Consider the following 19,079-nt stretch of genomic DNA (forward strand, 5'->3'; position numbering starts at 1 on the left):
GCAACAATAAGGACTCACCATCCTTGATTGCCGGTACTGACATGTCCACAAGTACAGCAACTCTTATAAATGAAATAAAGCCAAGAAAAACCAACTTTTCTAGAAGTCTAGCCTATAAGGGAAAAAGAAAAGCTAGAAAATGAGCAACTTTTTTAATCTGACTGGATGACATTTTAATGCTGGCCCGTGGTGCCAACAAACTGGACTATTAAAGATTTGTTGGATGAATAAACTGTATTACATCACAAAGAAAATAAAGAAGTGATTTAATAGAACAGTCCATCAGGATTTTGCTGATCTTACTGCACATAGCTAGATGATCAGAGGGCTTTGTGTGGGCACATTCATGGACTAGCAGAGCGCATAGTAGAGGCTTAGGAACAGGGAAGTACTCATACCTACATATGGCTCTGTTATATGGCACTGCAAATAAGTGCAAATACAGTAAAATACACGGCAGGAGTCACACAGTGAGCAAAATAAAAGCACAGACAGATTGGAACATTTCCTGCTAAAACAGAATTCATTCCTGAGGTATTCATTTCAATGGAAATATGTTTTTTCTCTTACTGAATTTTATAAGGAGATCTGCCAGTTATTACAAATGCAGAAGAAACAGCTACCCTGAAGACTGAGCCAGTCAAGAACATTAAATCCTACAAGTCTCAAAAGGTTTGTCACTTTTATTAAAAGGTTCAGACACTGTATTGGTAATCAAATCAATTCATAATAACTGCTACACCGTACAACAAAGAATGCAAAACCTCTGGAAATGGGATATGGAACATGTCAGCTCACACATATCAGGTCAAATCTACCTCAGGTCAATAGCAGCCAAAATCATCACCTGTGTGATAACTGTTTGACGGCTCCTGCAAAACAAGTTAGGTAAGCCTACAGCACATAATTACAACACTGTGCAAGGCTACGGGAGCCAGCTCAGGTACGGGAAGCTGCCTCGCCACGTCAGTGCACCGCAGTGCCCAGGCTAATTAGAGGCTGCTTGGGGCACAGCTCCACTGCTTCCAAGACCACAGCTGTACTCCCGCACAGCACTTCACTGTCTAGACACACCAGCTCATTCAAAGCCAGTGTTCCCTGCCAGCCCGGCGCAGCTCGGAACAGAAAGGTCTCCAGATCAGTAAAAGCCATCGTTGCACTCACACCGGCTCGCATCGGTCTAATCTGACCTGTGCAGGGGTGCTGAGGACAAAGCAGACAGGAAGGTGACCTGTGGTCCTTTCCCAAAATGCCCTCTGCCCAACAGGCACAGGACATAGTGATGAAAACGCAGCCGTAGAAACTTGCTCCGACTTCCTCGGTCTTGTTGCTGCTATCCACCCAGCTGTTCTGTGATGGGTGGATCTCCTAAGTAACAGAAGAGGTCTACTAACTCTCATGCTGAAAATTTTAAAGAATGCTAGTGTTCCACTTTACACTGTAAAAGACACAAACCAGTGATACAGCAGCGCCCCAGGCACTTCCAATTAACCTCTGTATTATGATACCCATGTGAGAAAAATAGTGACTCTGTGAATTGCTAAACTGGCAAGTAACTGAACGTTGTGGTATGTAACTAGTAGCAGATATGCTGGATTTCCCAGTAAAGACCAATTTTCTCTCTACTCTCTGTTGGTAAAGCAAATGCAGTAATGAATACAGCGCTGACCATTTCAAACAATAAGCCCAAAGCGCAGAACATTTGCTCGCTCTACTGAGCTGTGAAGTAAAGCAACAGATGACAACCTTATGTCTCAGTGTCTTGTGGCACTCTTCTTAATAACAAGGAACAAGACTCCTCTCAAAGAAAAAGCACACATTTGTGCCATTAGAAAATCTCACATCTGATGGTCTCTAAAAACAGCAAAAAATCCCACATCATTCCAAACTACGAGTACAGCAAGTCAGATGGCAATGATGTCTTCTGACCTGATAATAGAAGGGCATGTCTAAATTAAAGCCTAAAAATCAACACATATTGTAGCCATATATTAATGATTGCTTTCTATAAGGAATTTAAAATCATAGCACACCTGTATTTTTTGTAAGGTATTAAGCTATCATTTTAAACATATACTTATGGTTCCTAGTCTCAATGACATGCTCACCTTTGCGTTCACAGTTTCAGAACTCCAGCTAAACTAAAACGCCAGTAGTCAATGTGATAGAAATGAAGCAGCAAATAAGACGCAGAAAAAAAACACAAAGAAGTAAGGATCCAATGGAAGCTTGGGAGGGACTAGTGTTTCAGCAGTTTTCATCAGAAATGCTAGCTATATTCTCATCTCCCGGTATTCTTGCAGTATATTTCTCCCTCTGTTCCTTGAAGTTGAACAGATGCTTCTAAAACTTCACTTGGTTTTTGGGGGGTTGGGTTTGTTTTGGTTTGGTTCTGTGAACAGCTTGCATTGCTCTTCCCAATTTTTTAGCTCCACTACAAAGAGTGGATCCTACTTGAAGGTGCACCGAGTTCCAATTTAAACGAAAACATTAATCTCTGCACTTCTTAACTCTTGCAGCAAGCTTTACCCTAAAGCAAACTTCAAAAGGGTCAAACTACAAATCATTTGCATTGATGTGATCAAAAAGAAAGACAAAACGAAGTACACTTGTGAATTTGATGAGTTGCATATGTATGTATGAGCATGCTCCTCTTGAATTAGCTTTGATATGGACAGAGAAATCCATATATAAAGAGTTTTAGGCTTTGGTCCTCAAAACATCTATGTGCATAATTATCACAAGAGAACAGGGTTACAAATTGCCAGCAAATGCAGAAGTGGAAAGCAGCAGGTTCATCTCAAGCACAAGGCTGTCATCATTCTTCCCTCAATCACCCTTCCCTGCCCTGTGTATTTCCTTAGCAAAATATAAGATCCATTTATCAATTGAAAAGAGAAAAAGCAAGCTGCAGGCTATCATCTGGACTCAGGTTCAGTGGTCATGATGGCCAAAAGTTATGCTATTATGCCAGAGCTCAGATTACGGTGGTGGCTGAATCAAATGAGGACTGGAAGGAACCTCTGAGTTACCTGAGGTCTTTACTCTTGCCTTGAGACAGGCTCACATATGGTGGTGAAATTCCTGACAGCCACCCAGTTACCGTTGTTTGACAGCACTGCTCCAAGTGCCAGTGCAAGTAATCCTATTCTCTACTCATCTATGCAACAGACGATTATTTCCTCTTTGTGAGAACCTTTTAAAGACTCATGTTACTACTCCTGGTTTTTTTTGACTCAGCTCGAATTCTGTCAATCTTTCCTCAGAGGTCATGTTTTCTTTATCTCCAGTCATATTAAGTACTCTCCTCTGGACTTGGGTTCATATCTTTCCTGTAGTGTGGGGCCCAAAATTAGAAATAGCAGAATCTGAAGCCAAAGAATTTGAGAGCAAAGTGGAAGGGTTACGTGATTTGTCTTGCTGACGTGACAGTTTAGTTTAGTACTCATTATGGCACTAACATTTTTCGCAACCACATAACAGCATCCAGGTGGGAGCTGTGATCTGCAACAAACGCAGATCTTTTTCTAAATAGCTGCTCCAAGCAAGTTGTTCCCTGCCCTCCTCAGGATTGTCTAGCTACAGCAACCTGCATTTATCATACTGAGTTGCAGTTCATTTCCCATACTACAAATTGCAACTTGCCTAGATAAATTTTGAAACTTAAATCTGTTCTGAAAGGTAGTGACAGTCTCTCTTAGCTCCATGGGGTTTTCACATTTAATGAACATTCCCTGAAGTTCATCATTCAGCTTGCTAGTGAAAACTCTAAATGGGAACATCAGCTGTTATTTTCTTCCTTTTATTCTCCTAGGTGCTTAAAAATTATTTGACTACTTTGTTTCAGTGTTTTTCTGAGAACTGAACATCCAAAATTTCCTACCTCACCTACTTTCCCCTTCTTTAAAAATAGATTCTAACACTATTCTACAGGTCTGTCTCACATGTGTTCTCAAATATGGCTACTAACAGCTCCAAGATGTCAGCCACCAACTGTTACATGTCCTAACAAAAAATTCCTCAAGTTAATATTACCTCAAAACATCTGAACGTTCTCTAATCTTCCTCATATAATACTGCCATCTGTGGTTTCATCAGATTAATTGTGTCAGCCATCTTCCACACAACCGACCTTTTCCATAAAGACAGCTGCTAGGCAGTCAGGAGTAAATTTCAAAAACACTGGCATCTACTACACGTTCTCCCATTCCACGAAGAACAGGACTGACTCTTTAGTCTTTGGACACTTACAGATGATGACTCCTTGTTATTTTGAGTGTATTTTGCTAGTTTTCTCTTAAGGTTTTGGATTAGCTTTTCTGGGTTTGTGCAGGGGTACTTCTTTTACATTTCCCTATTTGTCCTTAGCTCCTTGACTCACTTTCCATGTTCTACATATGTGCATATATACATAGCCACATAAAAAAAAAATCCAACATTTTTACTTTGCTATCATTCCTTTTCACTCACATTGCTTTCCCACCTGAACATACTCAACCCATTTCTTCCTAGTGGTTGGTGTCAAATTTGAGAAGTTTCTCTTCTCTTTTCAAAAGTATCCATCTTCTGAATACTCACTAGATCCTGTTCCTGTCCCAGGCAATACTGCATACGCTAAAATTCTTTTATGGTACCCTCTCTCATTATATTAATACATTCGTGCAAATCAGCTCTTCCAGTTTTTCCTCCCTCACATTTCCCTTTCCCCTCTACTTTCTTTTTACCTTTAGTATTGAAATATGCACTTAATTTTTGCCCAACAGGACAGAGCTTATCTTGGAATTCTGGTTAAACTGATTCCCTGTCCTTATCTTCATGAGAAAAATGATACTTTATCAAGATCAGCATATGCCACTTACATAGTTATCATGGCAATTATTTCAAAGTTAGAAACAAACTGATAAGTGCTATAGACAATGTGCAGTGAAGAAATCACATCGAAAGGCCAGAAAGGAAGACAACAAAAGAAGAGAAGAATACGCCTGGAGAAAAATCAGACTAACGTTCATTGTAACAGTGATGCCCTTGTTCTATTCTCTATAGCAATGACAAACATTGCCTATATCAATAGGATTACAAGCCAAATGTATAACTAGTTAACTGCAGTGGTTTGGAATGGGCTGATAAAATGCCTTTGAGATTTGACTGTAACACTCCGCTTTTGATAAAGCAAATTCAGGTTGGGAAATCCTGAAGCTTCTGAATTATCCATGTCTCCATACCAGTAATGGCTGTTCCTCCCATAGTATCTACCTTATATTACACGGTACTGCATCATAGCTTTCAACAAACAGTAGATAAAATGCCATGCAATTTTATGTTACTGCATCGGTATCAGCGCCTTGTCTATGACCTGAAGAACACTTAGCCAGTAATTCCAGACCAAGAAGGCATGGTCATTTGCTGTTAGGACCACAACACGGATGCAATACACAGCTCTGTTCCTAAGAGATTATATTTCAAAGTCTCTTTCCTGTATCATGAGTCAGCGAGCAGTCCCACACTATCCAAATAATAAGCCACAGCTTTTTGTTCTTCAATGAAGATGTACAGGCTAACAGCTTGATTTCAATTCCCCACTGAAACAAGTAACTAATTACGACCTGCATTAAAAGTTAGCTCTGATAAGTTAACAGGATAATTTTAGAGATCTGACAGACCACTAAACTATGTGTAAATAAATTGTTATGAATGCTTAAGAAATTAGATTATAAATTTAAAAGCCTCCTATAGAACAAGATGAAGAACAACTATGCACAAGTCGCTTACCACAGCAATTTCAGAGATCCCCATCACCAAATTTAATAACGCTAAAAGTCCTCTATAGATTCTGGCCCAAATAAGGCATTAGCTATCCAGACACAAATCCAACTTCCCTGAAAGGAAAAGAGTCACCCACCCACCCCCTCAAAAAAAGAAAAAAAAAAAGTATTATGTGAAACAAAGATCAAAGTCTGACAGGAAAATGTTAATTCTGCATTAGCATCTTTAAAAAGTTATCAACCTTTACCATCATGGGGTGGAGGAGATAAAAAATATTTAGTTTCTGTCCCCAAAAACTGATGGTTCACTAAAATAAATATCCAACAAGCTGGATGGACTGCACTTGAAGTTCATTAATACTATTGCTTAAAAAATATAAGAGTGCCAACAGTGCATGTTCTTTGGTGACCAATGCATGCCCTCCTCTCTAGTCTTGCAGTGTTAAAGCCTGTTTTCCTAGAAGGCAGGTTAAAGCCTGTTTCCAAGAACAATGAGATTGTTGCAGTGAAAGGAGAGGCAGATTCTCTTGGTATTATTTTAAGAAGTAAGAATGGGAGGGCATTATCTAGAAAATCATTGAGAATAAATATAACACCTGGAAATTTCCTGGTTCCGTAGCAACTCTGTCTTACTTCAGCTAACAATCATACTACCACACATTGTGATCTTGACAAATGTAACAGAATGACCAAAATCACTCCAGAATTAATCCTAAAGATGTTTCAAGTCTTTGTACTCATGCAGTCAATGTCCACAAGATGCAAAAAGTGAGGTTTAGATCAATTTTGTGTTGCTCAGAGCCTTAAACACCTCGCCTTTCACTTACGTGGCTATATGACAAAAGTATGGCCAAGCCAGTACTGCTGTATTTCACCTATAAATTCAACTGAAAACTTATTGAAAGGCACGGCATGTCACATTTCCTGAGTGTTATCATAGAAACATTTCTATTTTTTCCACCTTCTTTTCCATACTCCTCTCTTGCATCTGTTCAGATCTAGCTTACCCTTCCTTAGTATTTAAGAAACAATCATCTGTGCCATGGGAAACACATTTGAGAACTCCTGGGTCTGAAAGGCACAACAACCACAACAAGCCATCCTTCTGAAGAGCTGAGCAAAGAGCATCACCTGACCCCTGGGGGATCCCCAGCTGCCCTGCTTGGAGCACTGATAACTCTAACTCCAGTGAAAACCAGAAGAGTATTTCAAGTTGCCAGTAAAAGGCAAAGGCAAATCAATAAAGTTTAACAAGTTAACCCAAGAGTGGAAAAATTCACTGTACGGACAGGTAAGTACTATAAAGGGCACTGACATAGCTACTTTATCAGTGAATAAGACCACTTCCTTAAAAATTCCCCTCTAGCATAAAACTTTCATGTTCATATGCACTGAGGTAAAGACATCTAAAGTTTCTTTTGTTAAGAACTACAGAGATTTGGTTGATATGGTTTAATAAGGCAATCAAACACTTGGTCAAGCAAACTCACAGACTGTTTTTTTTTTCATCTATGTAACACCTGAAAAGTAAGATAGAAAATTGTTTCAGAAATATTTAACTTCAGGGAACATAATTCTCTTGCAAGGTTTGATTAAAGTAACTCACACCCAAATCAAATATAATTGGCATCAAAAGAGACCACAGCAATCATTCACTGACAGGTGAATAACAGAGTCAAGCTTCAGCCATTCCTTAGAGGCTTTGTCAGGCTGCTGTCAGGTTAGCAGTGCTTCAGATGGAGGGACACTAGAGAGGGCTCTTCACAAACCTATGCCTTGCGTAATATCACAGAATTACCTGCCAGGCAGACCTGAGCTACTTTTTGGGGTTCAAGTTTGAGCAACAGGCAGCAGAGCCCTTCCGTAAGGTGCAGCCTGAGTCAGTAAACACAACAGATTTAAGCTGAGTCCACCTGGAACTTCTCCTGCACCCACCCAGAACTTCTCCTGCACCCAGCATTTCCAGAGCCATCAAGGCCTGGGAGCTCAGCCAATGGCTATGCAGAAACAGGTTGCAGATACCACCTTGCCCACATCTCTTGCACTGCATCCACCCAGCCACCACCACCTCCCTGGGCAACCCAACAGGCACCTCCAGGTCAGGCTGCTGCAGTTCCATTTTCCCAGCCTCTCACTCCTCAGGCTACAGGGCTGGAGAATTAGACATCTCCTTCAATGAACACTGGGTACTGGGATGTCTATTGCATGTTAATTGCATTGGGCAATTAAAAAAAACCCAAACGAAATAAAAAAAGAAGATGGAACAAAGGCTCCAGATAAGGCATCCCTGTTCTTTCTGGCTGTGTTGCTAGGAGCTGTCAAAAGGCACTGAGGCAGCAGAGTACTCCTGGAAGGTGCTTAATAAAAACCCCTCAGATATGCGCAAAATGGCTTTGGACAGCACAAGTCAGGGAAACTGCGACTTAAAAAGCTTCCCGACCAAGTACAAAGTTAAAAAATCTAGAGGGAAAAGGAAGTAGTTGCTGATAAGCTGCCTTTTATCTCCTGCACACATGAACTCCCATTTCTATTGAGGAAAGTTCTTGCATAAGCTTATGTAAAGAGAACAAGCTTCAAGTAGGATATATATCTAAATAAGCTCAACCGCTTTCACATGTGTTGTGGGGGTTTTTTTTGAGAAGTTACATAAAGACACTTTGCTACTAGAAGGCAGCCTAGCGGCCATATTTAACACTGATCACAGACTTCCTAAAAGGCTACACCTCGACACTGAACTTTATCAGAACTACTGGCTACTCCTCCATGTGCAGACACATGGTACTGCTATCTGTAGTTCTCCTGATACTAGGTGACCCTGCTCTGGCAGGGGGGTTGGACCTGATGATCTTTTGAGGTCCCTTTCAACCCCTAACAGTCTGTGGTTCTGTGATACTGCTGCAGAAAAGAAAGAACATAGCACCTGATATGTGGCAAATACGCTTATGAGATCACAGAAGTCTCAGAAATGCTGTTTCTTTTGCAACTGTTAAAAAGTTTCATTCCTGAAACTACGTATAAGCAATTACTCTCATTCATCAAATTTATAGACCCTAGAAATTGTTCAACCTATTAGGTGTAGCTCAAGGCTGATTACTATGCACCCAACTCAAAATAAGATTTAGGTGTCCTTCAAGCTCTTGAAAGGATTTTTTTAAAAGTCCCTAGCTTATTTGGATAAAATGGATTTCAAACAAATTCACCCAAAAGACCAGTCAGAAATCATAGTTTTACCAGTCAGATATCATAGTTTTATCAAAAACTGCACAATTAGATTGGCTCACATTACTTTATTGAAAGAATATCCATATTTAATTAAGTGTATAAATCAGACTGGTGAAAAAGAAAATTGGCTCCCTTAAGACACAGCCTATGCTATCATCTTTTAGCCAGGAGTTAGCCATACACTATTTCATTTCACTTCACTCAGCTTTTTCAGTCTATAGTTGTTGCTGAAGTATCAAAACATATGCACCACATAACACAATCTTTCTGTATCTCTCTAAGTGAACTCCTTCATTCTTTCCAGGACACATGCAGATGCAGATTTCCATATAAGTAAAAATCATCCAGACTGTTTCTGCCTTCACTTTTTACACATCAGAACAACTTTCTGTGCCATGTTCCTGTGTGTTTTGGTTTTAATATCAGTCCCAGACCCCAGGAAACTCCCTTTCTGTATGGTTTCACCTCATACAAACAACAGCCAGAAGTGGAAGAGGTTATTCCCTTTACATTTTCTGACTCGAGTTAGGGTTTGTAACCCAAGCAATCTCAGAACATGGGACTGGCATAGAATCATAGAATCATTCAGGTTGGAAAAGACTCTTGGGATCATCAAGTCCAACCATGAACCCTACTCTACAAATTTCACCCCTAAACCATATCACCCAACACCACACCTAAATAACCTTTAAACACTTCCAAGGATGGTCACTCAACCACCTCCCTGGGCAGCCTATTCCAATGTCTGACTGCTCTTTCTGTGAAATATCTTTTCCTAATGTCCAGTCTAAACCTATCCTGTTGCAGTTTGAAGCCATTCCCTCTTGTTCTATCACTAATTACCTGTGAGAAGAGACCTACAACGTCCTACAATGTCCTTTCAGGTAGTTGTAGACAGTGATGAGGTATCCCCTTAGCCTCCTCTTCTTCAAACTAAACAGCCCCAGCTCCTTCACCAGCTCTTCATAAGATTTATTCTCCAGGCCCTTCACCAGCTTCATTGCCCTCCTCTGCACTTGCTCCAGCACCTCAATAGTGCTCTTATATTGAGGTGCCCAAAACCGGACACAATAGTCAAGGTGCAGCCTTACCAGTGCTGAGTACAGGGGCACAATCACCTCCCTGCTTCTGCTGGTCACACTACTTCTAATACAATCCAGGATGCCATTGGCTATCTTGACCACCTGGGCACACTGCTGGCTCATATTCAACCGCCTGCCAGACAACTTTCCAGGCACACTTCCCCAAGCCTGTAGCAGTGCATGGAGTTGCTGTGGCCCAAGGGCAGGACTTGGGACTTGGCCTTGTTGAAGCTCACACTGTTAACATCGGCCCATTGATCCAATCTGTCCAAGTCTCTTTGTACAGCGATGTATCCAGCACCATAGCTGTCTCAGTAGGGCCAGGACATCAGTGCTGGCCATGCCAGTCTGTTCCTCTCAGGAAAAGAGCCCAAGGAAAATCACAGAGCTCATGAATTCGTCACTAGTTTTGCTCTTCCACGCTGAAAAGCCAACTTTGTTCTGTTTTGCCGCAAGGCAATTATTCCAGGCTACCTTGCCTCAGCTGTATGCAGGCCAATTTATCCACTTTCACCCTGGACTCAGGTAGCAAACCTCAAGCAAATTCCATCTAATCAGCTTCCCAAGCTTAAGTTACTTTTTTTTTGTTCTTTTTAATTATTTGATTTTACTTGTAAAAATACCCCTTGGAATGTTTTTAATACTGGTCTCTAGAGACATAGCTTCCCCTTTGCAGCCTCTTTCTATTTGCATGAATCAAACCTCAACACTCAGCCTCTGCTCCTCCCACGTGCTGACCTTGGCACGCTCAAGTGACCCAAGTGAAGGGAGAAGGTTTTCACTTCAGACATATGAGAAGCCACTGCATAAAAGATGAAAAAAGGTACTTGCCCTGCAGCCGATAGCACTAGGAAGATAAGGGCATGGTCAGACAGAATCCATAATAGTGTAACCGATAAACCAGCTATCTACTATAGTTACCAGATAATACATGAATCCAGTTGTTTAGCCTCTCACAAACAAATGGAGGCTCTGTTTGTTTCGTTTAACACACTCCAGAAATAATTCAGTCTTCTGGTTCTTTACTGTTTCCTGAATACTCATCAAGCTTTGGACAACAATTTGCTACCATCAGGTTATCAGTAAGTACTGCACCCCTGGCCTTCTCTCAAGATGACTGTAACATCTCCGCGACCCAGTAATTTTGAATGGAAATTCTATTCAAGGACCAAATCCATCAAATTAATGACAGGTCATCACTGCTGTACCTCGAATACTGTGTTCAGTTTTGGGCCCCTCAGTAGAAGAAAGACATTGAGGTGCCGGAGCATGTCCAAAGTAGGGTAACAAAACTAATGAAGGGTCTCAAGAACAAGTTTGATGAAGAGTAGCTGAGGGAATTGTTTAGCTGGGAGAAAAGGATGGCCATACAATCCCATTCCCAATTCCCTGCTCGCTTGCTTGAAGGCAATTCAAAGGGAAGATAATCAGTTCAGCCATTTGTTAAGCATGAGCCCATAGGACTTCAATTTCCTACAGAATATTAAGGGAAAGTTCCCATATTCTCAAGCAAGTCTGTGGTCAATTACTAGCTAAGTCTTTATATTGCCCACATGTTAACGGACAAGCAGGAAGAAGAAAGCATACCACCGAAATGGGCTGAGATCTACAAGTATCTCAACAGTAAACGTGATTTCATCTTCCTGCATTTCCTGAACCTGTCACAGCTATCTTACAATGTTACCTCTCCTAAAATTATACTCAGGCTTCAGTGACTTCTGGTGCTGCATGCTCAGCCTCTGGTGCAGGCCAGCAGCACTGTTAATGTCATGGCTTCCAACTTGACTCAGAAATAAGGTGGGGAAAAAGAAATGGAAAAAGGACTGTCCTGCTCACAAAGCTCCCCTTCCTGCTATCAACTAGCTAAGCCATAGCAATGACAAGTACTGGAAGGTCTGGTGAAAGACGGCTGTGTGTAGAAAGCTGAAGAACAGAAATAGTATCATGGGAACCTAAGCTCAGGTTGTTTCAAAGGACAGTGAAAGAAAGTGATTCATAGAGCCAAGTTTCAAGCCAAGCACGTAACCACTTACTGGTGCAAGTCTCTTCCTTAACATAAACAAAACCATACATCATGCACATACTTATGGAATAGTTTGTGTGTTTAAGATAATTTTTGGTTTCTCTTTAAGGGAACTCAATCACAGTTGACACTTCAGAGCTGCTAGTAGGTGACCTTACATAGCATCTGTGTTGTAATGCCTAGATGTGTTGCTAGGGTGAGCTAAGGATAGGAGTTAAGCCTCAGCTCTAAATTTCCTGGCTTTTTCCAGCTCACGTCAGCCCTTATTGTTATTTCCACATAGGGAAAGGAAGGTGCGATTAAGATAAAGAGTACTATTGCTCTCCTCGACTGTTTCTTGGCAGTTGGCGGATTTTGCTAAAAACCTTATCAGAATGAACCTCTCATGCTTCTGCAGCATGCAGTGGAAGCATTTTCATCCACAGACAAAGATACACTGAAATTGAACTGTTCCACACCCCAGCATTACACACAACCTTCCTGTCAGCATGGGCTTGATCCCTCTAGCCGGCACAAAGGAAAGGAAGACTGAAGATGAATCTCTTTGAAGCAGTCCTTTACTTCAAGTAAAACAAACTAGCACACTCAGGCCAACAGATGATTCATTCCCAGCTCTACCGCTACCTCGTCTTACCTTTCCTGGAAACACAACTCACCCAATATTTTTTCTTCTTTCCCACCTTCCAGAAGGCCAGCTAATACTTATTCATTTGCAGATGTCTCTATCCCGCAACAAAAAGACGTGCAAGATGTATTATGAACAATTTCAAAGTCTACAGATGATACTTGTTATCCCTGGTAGATAATAACGAAGGTTAGCCATTAATCACTGTCTGCTATCTGCACTTAAAAAGTGGCAATTATTGATACATGTGTTCCCACTTCAAGCACATTACTGAGAACTGCAGCTGGCGAGAAGTCTGGACTCCTACAAAACCTGAAAACATTAACTGGTCAAATAGCTTTTGAGGCCAGAGCACAAATACCGACTTCACTAATTGAAAAGATGACGTCATTGGACTGATTTATGAAAGGCACTGCTGATGTTTAGATTAGGAAAATTTACTTGAGATGGCCAAAGTAAACTCCATGGCCTTTGTTTTGGATACTTCAGTTTATGAAGCTGTCATTTAAAAGAGTCATTAGAAATAAACAGATACGTGGTGATATAACCTATTGAAGAGGTCGGGGCAGATGGGGGGGGGTAGGGTGGGATGGTGCTTGGATTGTTTTCTTTTTAAACCCGCATAGAACTGGCACAGCAGTGTTTCCTTCAAGCTCCCACTCCTGTCCCCTCTCTAAAGTGAGAAATTTCCAATACAGCTTTCTGCCTAAGATACCACTAATGATAGCAGCATATGTTGTTTACAATATGGGTCCACTCAGTGATCCAACATCTAAAAAGTAGGGAATATTCTATATTCCCAAGAGAACAGGCTGAAAACATTCTCCCCAAGTCACATATGTTCCCTAAGCCACAATTCGGGTAATTTCCACAGACTTCATGCTGTGACTGACATGATTTAGGGAGACTGGAGAATTAAAACATTTGTGATGCCTGGAATTATTATTGGTTTATGGTGTTTTATTTTCTCAGCAATTTTTTTTGACTATTTTATGTATTTGACTATTATTTTATCCTGGCTGGAGTCTAGACAGCAAATATGTTTTAAGATGTTTTAGCCCAAAATCTTGGAGCCTTCCTTGTTTCTGTGTGTGACAACGAAACACACGCCCTCCCGCACGCTGCAAAACAGCCTGCATTGAAACAGGGCCAGGAACAGAAGCAACCCAGTGGCATCCATCCCCACAAGAAAGAGCAGAGACTAATCCAACGTCTGAATGCCAGACCCTTGTGGGCATATACGAAGAGAGAGAATAATACAGTGAACTCGATTTTTTCTGCATTTACATAGGCTTACCTGCTTTACACAAACACATGGCATGAGAGCAAAAGCTGCTGTCCAGCTGAACAGGGGCTGTGAGAATCCACTACTGACATCAGTGGATCCAAAAAATTTATTGTCAAGGACATACAAAGTATCAGGCTCAGCTGCTCAACATAAAGCAAGAAAGAAAAACATTTGAAAAAATGCGTGACTGCTTACACAGAATGTAGCCTTCAGAAGGAGTCCCCTCTAAAGAGCATCTATAGGGACTTGAGACAATTATACAAAGTTTTGTGTGAGACAGAAGCAGAAGGATAAATATTCAGAAGAATAGAGGACTAAACAGAAAAGTAGTAAATACCATAGCTGTTTCGTAATAAAGGAAAGAAAAGGCAGGCAGAAGGGAATAGGAAAAGCAGCTAAAGGAGGACATCTGTTTCAATCATTTCGTAGGACAGCAGAAAGAGAGATTATCTAAATGATGGTTTGGGGTCCAGAAGTTCTTGCATAGTGTGGGACCCAAGACCCCGTTATTCACCGCCACAGTAAAAATGACTTGAACTAGATGCCTGAGAAGTATCACACGGTTACATTTAACGTGGAATAATCTCTTAGCACTGCAATGATAAAACAAATCAGGGGTCTGAAAATGGACAATTTTAATTATGTTACATACCACTTCACTGGCTTCAGGAAAAGCTTCAGGTCTACCAAACTCCCTCCCTGCCTAAAACAATTAGATATATACTGATTTTAAATGGTCCCTAACAGCCAGACAACTAAAAAATAATAAATGTGTACAGCTTTGCGTTCTCTACAGTGAGCCTCCAACAGCAGCATGCACAATCCCCCTCTACACCACGGAAATACCTGTGTTCCTGGTCTATAGGGCTTTCCTATGGATCTCAACTCTACAGTAGCTTATAGAGAAAGCAGACATTCACTCGTATTTACTATTGCTTACACCCTCAGAATGCACTCAATATACCATATTCAAAGGTAGGCACCATCCTAGTTTAAAAAATGTCAGAAAAAAGGAACCAATGACACAACTCAGGTCATACTGGGATGCTCATGAACACATTAAAACAGTACATTCTATTGATAGGCATATTGAACTGATTTAAAGCCTTTGCCTTCCAAGTGTTGCACTCTTTAAAGTATGAAGTACCCTAAACTAGCGCTGCTTGTAAGGCATGCTCTTGAATATGTTGTTGGCATCGAATGTTTTCTGAAATTGTAAAAAAAGTGTTGCTATTTTTAATCTCCAAAGACATTCACCTGTCCTTGGTGGGGCTTCCCTTCAGGAAAAAGGGAGAAGGAATATTTGTGTAAGGGAAATTTTCCACCTTATGACAAATGCAAGCAAAAAGCAAGCAGATCTCAAATTTTCCAGCTTTCATAATCCTTAGTAGAATTTAAATCACCACACAAGTAATTCCTGGGAATTTTTGCTAAGTTAAGTATTAACTGCTGAGGGGAAAACAGACTTGTCTAGAGAGGATTGTTGTGTTTTCTACCCATTGAACCACAGTAGTGCAGACACTGAAGATGTTACCTCTAAACCTCTAGTTGGTTTCAGTGGTTTACACTGAATTTCTAATCAACATAACTGTTTTAATCAATCAGTAAGCACCTTGCCAAGTCCTAGTACCGTACAGGATGTTTCACACATGTTATTCCAAATAGGAACTAAATAAGTGAGAAAATTTAAACAAAACCAGACAAAAACAACCAAACCGCTCCCCCAACTTCCCAAAAGTAAGCTCTGAGGGAGTACAGAAAGTAATTTCAAATATTAAAAAAATCAACAAAACAACAGTACAATCAAACCAAGCAAAACCCAAAACATAAAAACCCAGGAAGAGAAAATGTACCCTAAGCATCTGATCAGTTTTTTTTCAGTACTAAAAATCTGCGTGGCTGTGATAGTAAATGTTACTAGACACAAGATGATTACTCAGGTCTGAAAGCACTGGCAATGTTATGCCACTGACAGTCGCTGTGCAGTGACATCTCAAAAGCCTCTCTCAGGGCCACAATAAACTCAAAGGTTTGTCAGTTCCAGCGCCTCTGAGTAAGCAAAAGCCCAGACAACAAATCAAGGTGTAGTTACATGTTCTCCTTTAACAATACATCAATCAAAATCCTTGTGAGAATGAGCAAGGTAAAGAAGTCTAGCATCTGGTTCACACTTTAATTTAACAAAACTTTTTAAAGTAGAGTCAAAAATCTAAATTAAACTTTCATCGGACACACATGTAATGAAACGGAAAAGGAGAAAAACCCCACAACCAACCAAAAAAACCCACCAAACCAAAACCAACAAAAAAAAACCCCATCGCAGAACCACTGAGTAGCTGTAGCATTTCCTGAGTTTAAATTAATGAAGCATCTCAAAGCACCTGAGCAACGCAGCAAGTCACTTCCATCAGAAAATTAGGAGCTTAAACAGTTTTTAAAGAAGTGCTGGAGCTAAGAAAGCCTAGTAAATCACAAAGTGCAATCACAGGTCAAACCTGGAAGGGTCCCAGTGAACAAAGACGACAGGCTCCCCATGTCTGGTTCACAGAAGCCTGTTGCCTTTGCTGCTGAGGGTAATCTGAGCGCTCACTGACGTTTGCACCATGGGGCCATTTAAAAGACCGCTTGCCTGGGGATTCTCTGCTGTCTGTGCATGCCCGATGCTTCCTCTTCTCCACTGCGTCCAAACTTCAGGCATAACGTTACTTCCCTCCCCTACCTGGACACCTGGATTTAAGAAACTGATAGAAATTTCATTCTCTCCATGGCAACTAAAACTGCCTAACTGATCAAACAACAGGTTTTTGTTTGCTTTCTGGATGAGGAAAGGAAAAATAATTGGGCATCTTCATTCAAGGGCAATAGTGCGATGGCATGGCTTTATTTGGAGCTACTATTTGTATTATTTACACAGAAAGTAAGATATTTTAAAATAGTACACAAAGTAATTGACATGTTTAAGAATTATTTATCTTCTAAAATTTTGGAAATTTTATAAAAAGTAACCTCCCTCAACAAACTCCCCTTTCTGATATTTCACCTCGGATTTGACAGAAGTTGAGTAGCAGCAATGTCTTCCTGAGTTTAACATTTGCAGAAAGTCCTTAAGACAAGAATTTAAAGCTCCAGTATGACCTATAAAAGATTATGCTGATCCTCAGCATATACCTATAAAACTTTTTTGCAGACATTTAATAATTTATCCCTACAACAGGAAGACAGAAGGCCGTTTTCAAGCTTACTTAGCAAATTGTCAGCAGAGCCAAGATTAAAATTTTCACTCTTCTAATGCTGAATTTAGGAAATTCACTGTTAGAATGGCATGGTTTAAAAAAAAAAAAAGTCTCCTTCAAAACAGACACACTCGCTCCCATCAAAAAATGCCAAATAGCATTCCATTAAGCTTTCCAAAAAAACCTTCTGGATCAAGAATAAGGAAAAATTTCAGCTCTGAATTGCCTGCAAGTTCACAGCTCCTGTTTTCACATACTTCTAACAAAAAACTTCATTACATAACTGCAATGTTGTTCTTGCCATAGGAAATCTTTCAAATGACTTCCACGTTGCATGTGGCAGGTCATGCCCTCACTGGAACAAACTGACAGCTCCTGCAAAGCTGTGCTGCAGCTAACAGCAAACGATTATTGACTTCCATATCCCTCAGAAGCTTTCACAGTAATTTTACAGATACACTGCAGTTGTGCCTGCTCCAATCTAGCAAACTTCAGCTTGATTTTCCTCAATTCCCAGTAAAAAAAAAAAAAAAAGGCAAAAAAAGCCCTACTTGATTGGCTACACTTACCCACTACAACCAATACACTGAATCATGAAGCAATTGGTGTCAATGGACACTGTGGTACAGCTGCACCCATTTAAAAACACAGCTGCTCAAGAAATAAAAGCACATTCTTTTCTTCCAGCCACAAAACTTTCAGAAACATGAGTGACAAATCTGCCTAAGTGGATATTTATTAGCAACACTAAGGGCTCCTCCTTAGCTCCTTAGCGTTTTGTTCCAAGCTCAAATCTTCTCTCAGCCTGAAATTACTCATTTTTGTGACTGCCCCAGCTTCTACGAGCAGCTGCTTTTGCCAAACATTAATAATAACTATCTGTATTCAAATTCATCATATACTAAGTGTTGACCATACACTTAAGTGTGCCCCAAAACGCCAGCTGCTCTACAGAGCAGTTCTTAGGCCTGCATGAAGCCCACCTCACCAAGGCCTACGATGCCACAGCCTCAAAGCCCGGCTTTAGCGTGAGCATCTGGGTTTGTGGCAAAGGAGGAGATTTTACTTTTTCCCATGGCCTCTGTGTCATATCCTGCTTCTCAGAGTCCTCCCATTCCCCTAAACATGACTTATCTCCCCAGCACTTCTCTTTCTCAGACTCCAGGCTGACTATCCTGCTGACAATGAAGTAGCGTGAATACCAGCTTTGCACAGAATTAGATAAAGATTTCCAACCATTCTCTGCTGTTTCCTGAGGTTTGAGAATGGTAATGCTTACAAATAAACACTTGAGAATCTGAGGTTTTCAAAGTGTTTTGCTGTCCTAAGATAAAAAGTATTATGCGGAAATACTGTTTATTTGTTGTAATAGGGTTTAGTTCAAATAAACCTTGCAAGAGATTGAGGTAAAAAAGTATGTGCTTGCAAGACTATACTCTAAAATGACTAAAATATGTTTCCACATTAAAAGTTACAGATGCACAAGACAAGATCAAACTCTGCTGCCCTTAATCAAGCAAGCTGACCCCAAAGCTACTGCAAGTCTAAGACAGTTTATAAGAGGAAGAAATTGGAGCTTTGACATGGCAGCTTACGGAAACTGTGTGGCAATTACCCCATATAAAGGTATTTACGTATGAGTCTAAGAACAGATGCTGCAACAGTACCGAAGTTGCGGTGAGATTTGGTGGGTTTGGTTTGGTTGGAGTTTTTTAGTGGTTTCTTTTCTTCCCTGGAAATAATCCAGGGACAGCATATGGAAAATATGGACAGTAATTAAAAAAAGGAAAGATTGTTCCCGAGAAAAACAGTATTCCCAACACAGCTATGCACGGCTCAGGAAA

The sequence above is a fragment of the Apaloderma vittatum genome, unplaced genomic scaffold (genome assembly GCF_000703405.1).
Source record: "Apaloderma vittatum isolate BGI_N311 unplaced genomic scaffold, ASM70340v1 scaffold541, whole genome shotgun sequence".
NCBI lineage: Eukaryota > Metazoa > Chordata > Aves > Trogoniformes > Trogonidae > Apaloderma > Apaloderma vittatum.